At 36.7% G+C, this 14,349-nt stretch overlaps 1 protein-coding gene across 1 annotated transcript in view; it reads right to left on the bottom strand.

The window, feature by feature from the left end:
• Positions 1 to 14,349, bottom strand: part of RUS5 (root UVB sensitive protein (Protein of unknown function, DUF647)) — a 236,285-nt gene that overhangs the window by 202,761 nt on the left and 19,175 nt on the right. The window lies entirely within an intron of this gene.

Raw genomic sequence — 14,349 nt, 5'->3', positions numbered from 1 at the left:
AATCAACCATGCCTCATGATCTACATGTGTACTTGAAGAAGCAAGTACACATCCCCACCTTCATTCTGAGGTGGTTTCACCTCTGTAGAAGGAGCATCATCAATCCCTTTCCTTATCAGGAGCTTTAGATTTACAATCCTTCTGAAGTGCCCTTCCTTTCCGCAATTCCAGCACACCACCTTTGTAGGTTTTCCTGGAGAATTTAGATCTCCCTCTAGATAGATCTCCCACTCGATGACTTATTTTTGTTTCTGTGTCTGGGACCATCCTCGTATAGACAAGGCATCACACCATTCTGGTTGTCCATATTTTTCCGTCTCATCTCCTCCATCAGCAAGGCTAAGACTATTTCATCAAACTGCAAAGCATTGCATTGCTACCTATTGCAATAACCAAACTATCCCACGAATCTGTAGAGAACACAAACAGACTAATGCACTTATCTTCATCTGAAATTTTAATATCAACAGATAATAACTGACTTACCACAATATTAAATGCATTCAGATGCTCTGTCACCATCTCCATCTTTCATCCTCAGGTTATACAGCTTTTTCTGCAGGAACAGTTTATTCACCAGAGACTTAGATTGGTACAAAGTCCCTAACTTGAACCACAAAGCCTTTGCCGTAGCTTCCCCTGATACATTCAACAATACTGAATCCGAGACACACAATCGTATTGTGCTCTTTGCCTTCGATCCAACTTCTTCCATTCTTCATCGGTCACTCCAAATGGTTTAGTACCCGGATCTACCGCGATCCACTGATCTTTATCCACCAACAGATCCTCCATCTTGAGTTTCCACAACTCAAAATTCTGACCATTGAACTTCTCAATCTCTATCTTTCACTGCTTTCCATCTTCTTTCACCACCAGAATCGATCTCGCAGATCTCCCACTGAACAGGGTCTACCACAGGCCCGAGCGAAACCCTCAGCAACAAAGGCGTCCCCTTGAAGCCAAAAACAGCTCTGATACCAAATGTAGGTTTTAACCCTGTACATAAATTACCTGCATACGAATTCTTAAACAAAGAAAATAAACAATGCGAGAGCATAACCCATAAAACACATATGCACAGAGATTTTTCCGTGGATCCCAAAACCGGGACTACCAGCTTGATTTTTCATTATATTCCTTTCAATGTTATAATACATATTTATACATGCCGAAGCATCCAATACCATGGACCGAAAACCATCGCGTCCAATACCACGGACCGAAAACCATCGCGTCCAAAAAAACACATGTGCGAAAATCATGCACAAAACCATAGGTGGGTCCGCCCAACCTAACATATGGTCCAAAACCAAAATTTTCCAGGGCGCTGCCCCGGACCCCATAAAGTGGGGTTACGGGTGCCCTTCAAACCCCCTATTAACTACGTGGAAAGAATATAACACAACCCAACACAAAGACCTATGTGTTACTTTAGCTTAAATCCCTTGCCAAAATTCTAGTAATGGATATAGTGGTTGCAGATATTTCCTCTAAGTATGGCATGTTGTTCTCATGCTCATGGTGAACAAAATTACAAGGAACCCTATAGATGGATATGACCTTTGCCACCATATCAATCTTTGGGCAGAAAAGAAGATTATATAGGGAAACTTTGATGAAATTCATGGTGAGTAGTCAAGACAAGCCTCACAACTATCCTCTTTACTATCCACTCAGATTTAGACCCTTTCATTCTTTATATTGATGGATACATCAACACTAAGGTGATCAAATACAAAATTGAGACTTTTGAAATAGATCCAAACCAAACACAAACAATAGAACCAAATACTCCTCTTGAACCTCTTCATAACATGAGCTTTGATGGCTCTTGTAGCAAAGATGGTTCCAAAGCAGGAATATGGGTGGTAAACACAAGAAACAATCATGCTAAGGGTCACTCATACAAGCTCAATTTCCAATGTACCAATAACATAGCAGAGTATGAAGTCCTTATATTAGGATTGCAGTTATTGAAAAAATTAGGTGCCAAGAGAATATCCATTCAAGGGGATGCTGAGTTAATTATAAAACAAATTAAAGGAGAGTATTTAGCTAAACACCCTAGAATGAGAGCATATAGAAATGTTGTGCTTGATTTTCTAGAGATTTTTCTTGAATATGACCTTTCTGCAATTCCTAGAAAACAAAATATCATTCCAAATAGTCTAGATTTTTCACCTAGATCCTGTAAAATGCCTTACCCTAATCGAGAATATACATTGGAAGTGAAACATCAACCAGATGTACCAAATAATATCTAGCATTGGCAGGTGTTTGGCAATGATAAATAGATTGAAAGTTTTTTGAAATCTACGGATGAATTTCAAGATGATAGTATAGATTTTGAATCTGAATTAGAAAATCAGAAAGTTGTACATTATAATCTAGAAAGGAAGTTAGAAAACTTATATGTAAATATACCCATAGATAAAGTTGGAAATAAATTAGAATTGCTTGAAATAGACCCAGAAAAAGAAGAGTTTGAAACACTTCAGCTAAAGGATAATGTTTTACCTAGAGGTCTAGTTGCACTAGAAGAATTATTTGATTTCAATGATGTGGCTAAGAAGCCTAAGATTGAACCCATAGGAGTAGCAGTAGAAGACTGTAACATAGGTAGTGAAAAAGACCCCAAAATCATAGAACTGTCTAAGTCACTCCCAATTTCTGAAAACAAAAAGTACATTGCTTTATTCAAGGAGTTCAGTGATGTTTTTGTCTAGAGCTATGAAGATGTTAAAACATATGATAAAAATATTATACAACACAAAATTCCAATTAAAGAGGATCAGAAACCATTTAAACAAAATCTTCGAAGAATAAATCTAGTACTGATGCCTTTAATTGAGAAATAAATTAAAAGAATATATGAATCTAAAATCATAGTTCCTCTTAGGTACTCTAAATGAGTTTCCAATATTGTGCCAACTAGGAAGAAAACAAGTGAAATTAGATTGTGCATAGATTTTAGAAACCTTAACAAAGTTTCCCTAAAAGACCACTACCGTTTACCAAAAATGGATCATATGCTGCAGAAGGTAGTTGGGTCTTATAGGATTTCTTTATTAGATGGTTTTTCAGGTTATAATCAAGTTTTAGTTCACCCTGATGATCAAGATAAAACAACCTTTACTACTTCATGAGGTACCTTCATTTATGTGAAGCTGCCCTTTGCGTTAATGAATGTTGGAACCACATTTCAAAGAGTAATGGATACTTCTCTTACTGATTAAATTGGCAAGTTTATAGCAATCTATCTAGATGACATCACTTTTTATTCTAAAACTAATCAAGAACTTTTGTTACATCTGAGAAGAGCATTTGAGAAATATAGAAGGTTTGGGATTTCACTAAATCCTAAGAAAACATTGTTTGGCCTTGAAGAAGGAAAACTTCTTGGTTATATCGTATCTAAGGAAGGTATTAAAATTGATTCCAAAAGGATTGAAGCTATTATGAAAATCAATCATCCTAAAAACATTAAAGAACTTTAATAATTTATTGGTAGAGTAAACTTCTTAAGAATATTTATCCCTAACCTTGCAGAACTTCTCAGAAACATAAAAAATATGCTAAAAAGAGATTCAGAAATCAGATGGAACATCGAAGATAGACAATCATTTGACCAAGTTAAACAAGCATTGACAAAAGCACTAGTCCTAATTAATCCAGATTTCACTAAGGATTTTATAATCTTATCATTCACTTTTGAACACACTGTTGCAACCGTCCTTTTACAGAAAACGATGATGGATTTGAACAACCCATTGCTATCTTTAACAAGGCTTTAAGGGATGCTGCACTCAAATATAATATAATGGAAAAACATGCCTTTGCATTGATCAAAGAAATTAAAGATTTCAGAGTGTATAGTATCCATTCTCACATAATTTCCTATGTACCAAATGATGTAGTTAAGGATATTTTAACACAAAATGGACAAGATGGTAAAATAGGCAAATGGATTGCCATCATTCTTGAGTATGACATGGAAATCAAGTCAACCAAGTTGATCAAAGGACAAGGATTAGCCAAATTGATGGTTGAATCTAACTTTAATGCATTGGATATCAACTTTGTAGTTGCATTAGATGATCAAGAGGAACATGCGACTCCACAATTAGATGAGGCTTTTATGACCTCAACATAGTATGAAGACCTCATTTTTGTTTTATTCAATTTCAATGCTCCTCCCAATTTAACTAAGATAAAGGCTAGGTTTCTAAAGTTAAAAGCAGTAAAATTTTGCATCATAGATAATGTTTTATATTGGAAAGACGCTGGTGGTATTCTACTAAAATGTCTATTGAAATATGATGCAAAAATAAAAATGCAGGAATTCCATGAAGGCAATTGCGGTGGACATCTATACTGGAAAACCACTATTAATAAGATCCTCAGAGCTGGTTTTTACTGGCCTACCATTTTCCCTGATGTTCATAAGAAGGTAACTTCTTGCTATAAATGCCAAATATTTGAGGGGAAAAGAAAGTTATTGCCTCTATGTTTGAAGCCCATATATGTTGAAAGTCCTTTCCAATAATGGGGATTGGATTTCATTGGAGAAATCCATCCACCCTCCTCTACCCAACATAAATTGATCCTCACCACTACTGACTACTTCACCAAATGGATTGGTGCCACACCTTCCAGACTAGCCACAGATGTTGTTATTATCAAATTTCTAGAAATAAATATCCTGTCTAGATTTGGCTGTCCAAACAAGCTCATTACAGACAATGCTAAAACTTTCAAATCTACGAAAATGATAGATTTCTACAACAAATACCATATTACTTTGGGACATTCAACTGCTTATTACCCATAGGGTAATGGGTTGGCTGAATCTTCAAATAAAATTCTGGTAAACATTATTAAGAAGTTGTTATAAGAGAACAAAAAGTCATGGCACAACAAGTTGATAAATGCACTTTAGGCTGATAGGCTCATAACAAAGAAATCAATTGGCATGTCACCATACCAATTGGTTTATGTAATGGATGTTGTTTTTCCATCCTCTTTGGGAGTTCCAGTTATGAAGATAATCTAGGAATTGTAGGTTGAGCCAAATGAAATCGAAAGGAGAATTAATAAGACAATCCAATTGTAGCAATCCAGGGAAGAAGTCTATAATAAGGCTCAGGTCATTGAGGAAAATATCAAAAAGGTCTTTGATAGAAGAACTAAAGCAGATGATTTCACTTTGGGTGATAGAGTTTTAAAGTGGGATTCGAGAAGAGAGGATAAAGGAAAGCATGGAAAATTTGACAATCTATGGACATGGCCTTATGTCATTTATGCTTTTAGATGACACAATGCATTTTTTCTCAAACATTTAGATGGGACAAAAATGTCTAGTGGACCTATGAATGGAAGAATGCTGAAGCACTATTTCTCTGAGCAATAGAAATTTTTCCAACATTAATCATTGTAAATATCATTGTCTTTATTATTTTGATTAGGTGACCTATTAACAAAAGTTGAAGCCAACAGAGAAGGTCATAAGCTTCCATTGATATGTTACCATAAGTAATACAACAAAAGAAATCAAGTGTGAATATTGCTGAAATAAAACACTCAAGGCTACTAATCAAATGCTCTTGGCACCTCACAGGGAAAGTGCCATCCCCAACTGGAGCCACTGTTAGGGTCATATAATTTATAGGATGTCCAGGTATTTGAGTATTGTATCCCAAGAATCTTATATTGTAAATAATTGTCAATATGCCCGTGATTTCCAAATAAAAGAAAAATAGAATAAAAAATGAAAAGAGGGATAAAAAAAAAGGAAAAACAAAAATATTGAAAAAAGAATGAAAAATAGAACCCCATCAAAAGAAAAAAACAAAAGGAAATAATACTGAAAATGTTGCAAGTATAAATGCCACTATTGATAGTTAGTTTTCTTCATCATTGTTAAATAAAGGTTGTGTCCAGCTTGTTTAAAATGCCACAATGACTAGCTATTTATTTAATCATACATTGTAACCATGGTTAAACTTGTTTAAATTTTTGTAAATTAGGTTAGAGAATAAGATTTGCCAAATAGTCTAATATTGGTAAATCAGTAGTTAGGTGGAAAATGATATTGATTCAACTGTTTAATCTGAATCAATAGGAGAAATAAGGGATAGGTTACATAGTCTTTCATTTTTTATAAAAGAAAATCATGTGGGTTTTCTAGTCCAAGTGCACCCCTTAGAGGAATAAAATGTTAGTTTAGTTATAGGTAGGTAAATTAATTGATTTCATAAATATATGCCTATGCCATTTTATCCTAAATTTTAATATCATTTAAAAAGGGAAAAGGGGCATGATGGGATAAAGTACTTTTACATGTTTTATTCTTAACCTTTATCCCAAGTCCAAAATACAAAAAGGAAGGGCACATATGGACAAATCTCTTTTTTTCATATACGGTTAATCAACAACGTTGTCAGAGCGTCGAGATCCTCTCCCCTTGATGATCCACGGTTATATTTTTCTTTTCGCTCCCCTCTCCATCCTACCTTTACTGCCGGGGGGTCTAAAAAGGTTGCTTCTCCCACTGAGCCCCATCCTTATGTGGTACCCTCTCTGTAGTTCGCACCCCCCCGACCGAAACTACTTACCACCCGTTAACCCCTTCGAAACCGCCTTTCCTTCGCCCGCTTTACTGTGTCCCCACCACAACACCTACACCACTCACCTCTTGCCACATCACCTAGCCATTAATCAATTAAATGCTCTCGTGGAAAAAATAACCATTCAACATTAAATTCACAATTCTCAGGTAACTGTTTGAACTTAATGGTCCCGCACCATTTCCAACGGGACTTTCACAACATTTTAAAATTTTTTTGAAACCATCACTTTCCTCCCTTTCACTGCTAATTCTCTATAATTGAGAGTTTTTATACAATGACCATTCTCAGAGAATTTCCTTAACTAGAAACAGATCGAAATTGACACCCTTTGTTTCCTTCCCCTGACAATTCATTACCCCAACTCTTTCCCGGTAATCTCTTCTGCCAATTTCTTTTATCTTTCACTAATACAATCATGCCTCCCAAGAGAAAAACTCAAGATAAAACCGTTAATCCCTTGATCCCCCCTCCATAGATTTAGATCACATCCCTTTAGCTAATATGGATTATCGGATTAACGAAACCCAATGTGACTGTGACATTTTAGAGTTATACTGTTGGTTGGAAGACAAGCATGTAGATAAAACTAATGAAATTGGGCTTGTTAGAGTTGGTCTGTTCAGCCCTCCGTCAGAGATCAAAACCTCTTTTGTTGCATTTCATTTTAGGTGTCTCATTTAGCTCGATCATTTGCATTCCATTAGGAGCATCGATTTTTTGACGGAAGGGTCTTGTCACTCATCTCCCTCATGTCATGTACCTGCTGGTCTGTGTCTGCTCATCAAAGTCAATTTTATAGTCATGTACAGTCTTGTTTGGTCTCGTGGTCAGCAAAGAGTCATTTCAGTCATTAGGTCTAGGGTTTGGTCTTCAGAATGTCAAATAATGCCAGCAGGCCATGAGGATGTCTCCAAAAGTTTTCATTTCAGAATTTTCATCGTAATGATGCTCGATCATGACTTTTCTTCAAAACTCTGTTTTGAAGAAAAATCATCAAATTTTGTCTTTTGTAATAAATATCATGTGATTTTCAAAGTTGTTTCAGTTGTAAAGTCCTTCAGGCACAACCCTGGTCACCTTTGCCAAGTCCAATGCCAGCTATCCCTGCAAAAATAGACAGAGGTTCATCATTCAGCTAGAAATCAAAGTGGAAGTAAAAAACAGAGTGATGTGAAAGTGCCAAAGTCTACAACATTATGAAAGTGGGTTTAGGCAAAATGAATTTAAAGGCTTCATGTATAAAACATCTATCCAAGTGTTTGAGGTTCATTCATATTCCAAGAGCAAAGAGAAGCAAGAAAAAACGATTTTGGTGAGTTAGTGCGCAATTTAGGTGAATTTAGAAGAAGCTTGGCCAGCGCGGCGCACTGGGAAGGAGGCACGACATACCCACCAGGCGCGGCGCATTGGGCCACATTTCGCAGTGTAAAACAACACTGGCGCGACACACTGGGGAGGCGCGACACATACACTTAAAGGCCCGAAATTGCTCAAAATTCCTCCAAATTGCCAATAATTCGCACAGATTTTCCAGGTAGAGCCTCAATCATTGCATTTCATTCAAATTTTTCCTATGATATGGCAATTGATCAATGGTGATGGTCTAAACCCTACCATGTCAAAGTTCTCATATAAAAATGGCTGCCTAGGGTTTTATCAACTATTTGCCACCAAGTTTTCTTTTTCCATCATTCTCTTGTCTCCCTTATTCCTTTTGTCCTGATTTAGTTTTTCCCTACCCCCCTAAAATTACTAAGACCCCATCCCATATCCCAAATTCCCTTTCACAAAATTTCCCAATGTAAAACCCCAGAATCCTAACCATAAATCCCCAAACCCTAATTTCCTCTTCCACTGAGCTAGGGTTGGCTATGGGATCAAAGATATCTGAGTAGAGGAGGTGTAAGGGATATCATAAGGTATGAGCTCAATTCATATCATCAAACATCAGATCTCCATCATTTGTCGAGAAGTCATTCCAAGGAGCTAGCCATTCATCACACAAAAGGGGTGGTTTTTCTTCAAATTGTGTTTCTAAGCTAGAAAGGATGAATTTGGAAAAGGTGAAAGAGGTTTTTGTCCTTCAATGACCCAGGAAGAAAAACCTCCTTCACTTTTTACACAGGTGTCATGGTTTTAGAGAAATGTCAAAGATACAATTGCCTCGGGAGAATTGATGCACCTCTGAAGTGACCTTGGGAAAAGCAAGTTTTCTCCTAGCTTGGTTGACCAAATGACTTAGTTGATGAGTCAAAGGATAACTAGACACAAAGAGCTTCCTAATGAGCTATCATGAGATCAATTTGGAGTTGAGAAAGTGCTTCCAACACTCTTCCTTTAGGCAGCCTCATTTGGCACATTTTTACCAGTCTTGGGAGATTTGACTTTTGACAGAGAAAATAAACTCCAAATTGAAAAATTCAAGCTGTTTTGGAAATTAGACTCAAATACCTTTCCAAATAGCTATCCTATTCCCAATTTGGACACCCAGAAGGTCCTCAAAACTGGTCTACAAAGAGGTGCTACACACAGAAATTTTTAACACAGTGTTTTTCTCCCTATGTGCCGCGCCACGTGGCGCTTGCTTTTGCTAGGGAGCTCAAAATCCAAAAAACTTTGCATTTCTGGATTTTTCATGATAAATTATTGTTTCTGGTGCATGGCCAAGAATTTTGGGCAACTTTTGAGTGCTCAGGAGGTCAAAAACACTCACAAAATGACCTCTCTGCCCTTATTTCGACACACAGGAAGCAGTCCTGGGAGATTGCAGTTTTGGAGGAACAAATGACATCCAAATTGAAAAATTCCACTTGGTTGGAAAGTATACAGGCAGGGCTTTCCAATGAGCTATCTCATGATCAATTTGGACTTTAGGACGTGCCTCAAACTCAGCCTCAAAGTGGCGTGACACATAGAGGATTTGGCGTGGCGCATAGAGGATTTTTGCTCAATTTTTCACCTTCCAACTCAGAAATTCGGCCAGTTTGACTAGTTTTGATTTTTGATGTAATTTTTGATATATCTTGATGTAATTGGATAAAAATGATGTAATTTTGGCACTTATTTACTTGTTCTAGAGGATTCATTCACTAAAAAGTGAAAATTTAATGAATGAATCAATTTCCTACCTTATAGAGGCAAGTTGCTTTGATTGCCTAGATTTTAGTGCTTTGTTTAGAATTGGTTGAAACAGCTCCTAGAATGATGATCTCGACCCCTAGAGGCAAGGGAATGGGTTGGGCTAGTCTATATCATGTAATTACTAAGTCATTTTCAGGGTTGGACACTAGGGATTGCTTTGGCATATCATTGTACATTCTATCTTTGCATTTTTGGCTAAGGAAAGACCAGGGTTTTGCAGAACTATTTGGGATCCATGTGGCTTTATTTTTTGATGGTGTTCTTCTCTAAGTAATTTTAAGTTCATTAGTGTTATGTGTATCATTTTCCTGTCTCTTCTTCTGAATTTGAACAAATGAGTGATTAAGGTAGAATCCATTAACTGCTATGCTCTGCCTTTGAATTTGTTTAAATTTCCATGTTTTCATCTGTTTAAGGAGAATTCTTGAGACTCTCTTGCTTTCCTTAGCTCCTCACCAGTCTGATCTATCCATTCACTCACTTTAAAGCATCAAAACGATTGCCTTCCTTGCCCCAATCAGAACTCTGCAGAAACTGTGCCTCATCCCCGAGCCCAATTTGCCTTTCCCTATTTCCAGCACAAAACCCCCAAAAATTCAAATCTAATCCTTGCACTTCATACCTAGCCTAAGATTAGCCTTTATTACAGTCATCTCAAGCCCCATCGATTATCTTTCGCTGAGATTGACCCGGATAGAGCCCTCTCCTGTCCTTGTAGGGCTAGCTACGAGGCTGAGCGTGGTTTGATGTGGACCTAGAACCTTGTCTTTTCAGCCTGAGGTAGATCTAGGCTCTAACAGGGCTCTTGGAGTCCAATATTCCCCATTATATCTTCCCCTTAACTTTCCAAGCCCCTAAATTCACCAGAAAAAGCCAGGCTTGTTATGTCCCTACCGAAAGAGCTATCATGGCCCCATCCAGTGACATTCTCTTTACCATTACTTCCTAGTTTATAAAACAAATAACGCTAGCTCCCCCTGTGGAAAATAATGCTCCTTTATCCTTAGAAGCCCTCACCCAGCTTTATCAGAAGCTGGATTTCGCTACCAAAGCCAAAATCTTTAAGATATTCTTGCCTGAGAATGCCCTGTTACCTAAGAATAATCCTCCATACCCTTCCTCCATCTTCCCTGATTAAGCTAAACAAATTATATCCACAATTTCCTATATTTTGGGTTAATATTCTGATCAATGGGTGGATGAGCCCATTTTAGGTTTCCCTCCATATTTTCCACATACAATAAGCGAACCATTGTATTCAATTTCAATCAATTATTGGCTGATAGCATTCATAAGAAATTCCTAAAATTTCCCACAGAATAGGTGTTTAATTACACCTCCATTTTAATCTACATGTTCCTTTATTATCAAGCAGATAAGTTCAATTTTGTAATGCAAAAGCTTGATGGTGCAGGAAACCAACAGTTAGTGATCTTTTGAACCTCATTGGTCATGAAAGAGCAACAAGAATTTTCTTACAAGAAGTTTATTGAGGAATTTGTTCACCCAGCCATGAACATCCTTAACAATTCCATACAACCCAAAATTAGTGAAGATATCAAAAGGATTCTACATCTAACAGATCAGGCCAAGACTGGAGATTGGTATTTATACCAAAACTATATAGAAATCCGGGTTTATGGTTGAGAATTGGCACCATACAAACTCCATAAATATCTCCCCGTCAGGATTTTTTCCCTGGAATACATCAGACAGATGTTAAATTTTGATGAAATTCATTGTGGTAGCTAAAAAGAAATCACAATTTCGCATTAAGACACACGTGGGCCCATTTATATGCAATACCGAGACAACAGGTGAAGAAGCAGACAAACTTCTTAAAGAGATGAAGTTCAACCTGAGTTTTACATGGTCTTATGACTCTTGTGGAATTATTTCAAAGCTCAGATTAGAAAATAAAAGTATTCTCTACATCCATACTTCAAGGCTTGAAATAGAAAGTATGAAAATCAGTTGGAATGGACAGAGAACACTTTGCAAGAAGCTGAAGAACAACTATTTTCTACTTCCAGTTTGCAGACTCCCACTTCTCTGGAGAAAACTAGTAAAATACAAAGAGAGGAAGGATCATCATCAACAACAGGAAGTGAAACCAAAGAGTTCAGGATCAGTTACAGGAAAAGGGAAAAATTGACTCCTAGGAAAGATGTGGACAAAGAAACAGAAGAGCAAGTTTCCATCATAATTACAGACTCACCACCTACAAGTAGCGAATTTGTAACATCTTCTACTGGACCTTCATCATCACGAGGTCAAAAGGAAACAAATCTAGATTCACAGAATGTCCAAGAAGAGAAGGAAAGGACAGTCTTTGATAGGTACATAGAGATTAAGCTTAAGAATGAGATTCTCAAAAACAATACGTTTAATCAGTTTTGGAAGCAGACCTCCATCCCACAGAGTAGATTGTTATCAGTTTTTGACACAGAGCATGGCAAGATGCATATGGCCTTTCTTGAGGCCCAAATTCCACATCCAAAAACATGAGCAGACTACAAGAGAACTACATTTAAGTTCAACACCAAAGACATGCATCCCATTGACCAAATGGAGATGCATAAGCAAACTAGTGAGATGATATCTTCTACATTAACTAACATTGATATGTCATTGTCCAAGTTGTAGGTTTCATTTGCCAATTTTCAGTCTCAGTTAAAAATGGAAAAAGTATCCTCCTTAGCAAAGGATAACATGATCAAGTCTTTAGAAGATTTGATAATCAAGATAGGATATGAGCCTAAAGATGTCAATGTTGTAGAGGATATTATCAAGAAAAAGAATTTGGACATTGCAACATTAAAAAAGTAGCTTAAGCTGCTAGCTACAAAAGACCCCTTAACCAAGGACATTGAAGAAAATGAGGCACTAAAGGCTAACATGATGAAGCTAATTATAGAGAAGAACATACATATTAGACAGATGGAGGGAGAAATGGAGAAGATGATAAAGGAGAAAGAACAAATTCAGAAGACGTCCATTGTTCCCCTGGATGCCATATCCATTTCTCAGCTTCCAGCAATAGGAATGACCACTGTAGCTACTTCTTCCACTCACACTGCAAGTGATAAACAAGTGACAAAGACACTGGAGAACATGTCAATCTAGTTAGAAGAGATCAAGACATTGTAGGGGCAACTCAAAGCTTTAGAAGTACAGAAAGCCAAAGTTGAATCTTCTCGTATTACTGAAATGAAGAAATCATAGAGACTATTAGAGAAGTTTCAAAAGATAGAAAGGGATACCTCAATTCGTTAGACCTTGGTCCAAGCCAAGGAAACCATTTGGATGGGTATTCTAGACTCTATGAACGAGATTTGGCCATATATCAAAATCATCTTTGAAAAGAAAGAATTGATAGAAAAATCCATAGAAACGATTGCTCAGGGAAGGGATAAGCTTGGAGAAATGCCCACAAAAGCCTCCAACATTATCAGATTCCTGAATTCTAAGTCAAAATATGAACTTGAAGAATTCGGAATTAGTGACAAAACTGCCAATATTTTAGAAGTCAAAAAAGTTTTGACCAAAAGGAACCTTATTGATCAATTGGAGGAAAGATGTGAAACATTAGAGTTGGGAGTAAACAGGTTCTGCAACAGAATTGAAGCATTAATCCAGAAAGGACTGCCCAACATTTATGTGATAAATGACAAATTAATCACTTAGGAAGACTATGTTTTGAAAATGAAAGAAATGGCTAGAAGCAATGTCAATTTCAGTGGGATAAAGGGCAGTATGACAACAAAAGCATTTTTAGAAACCATGGCAAATGATTTCTACATACAGAATGAGGTAAAACATGTTTTTACAGTGAAGCCAACTTTTGCAAAATACACAGAGGTTGATGAAATTTACTGGAGGGTAATTAAATTGACCATACCAGATGAAAAGAGATGGGAAGAACTTTGTGATTTACTGGATTAAAAAGGTAATTCAGATGCAATAAGACAATGGCCAGCACATCAGCCAGCACAACAGTCAACACATCAACGCAACACAGTTTCAGGTTGACTCAACAACCGAATCCACCAAAACAGAGCCACCTTTCCTTCCAACTATCTACGTGGCCTATTTTTCTGCTAGAGATAAATCTTATTGTTTGTAATTAGGCTAATAATACACTGTCAATTTTGAAAACGTTTTTGTAATTATTTAGTATAAATACTTCACTGTTTGAAGTATTAAGGGTTGATTTCTGAATGTAATTTCCTCTGCATATTGCAATTTTTCAAAGCATTGGAGCATCAATAATACAGGAACATTTTCACAAGTTTCATGTGGTGTACCAAATGGTGATGTGTTTCTTCAGTTTATTTGTTTAAACACTATTTTTCTTTCTCTGTTATTCTGAAATCTTAGTTACTTAATAGAAACTATGATGAATGGGATTTGTTATTTAGAGCACCCTATTCTCACTGTTAGTAATTTTCATGTCTTCCACTGAAGTCAAATAAAGGAATTCTTAATTGCTCCTTAATTTCTACCGAGTCTTACATTTCTTCTATTTCACAATCCATTTAATTTATGAAAAGATCTAAATATTACAACCTAGCTT

This window comes from Pinus tabuliformis, chromosome 9 (genome assembly GCF_031772625.1).
Source record: "Pinus tabuliformis cultivar Carrire ecotype Pingquan chromosome 9, CPIR1, whole genome shotgun sequence".
Taxonomy (NCBI): domain Eukaryota; kingdom Viridiplantae; phylum Streptophyta; class Pinopsida; order Pinales; family Pinaceae; genus Pinus; species Pinus tabuliformis.
This window is presented reverse-complemented; position numbering and strand designations above follow the sequence as displayed.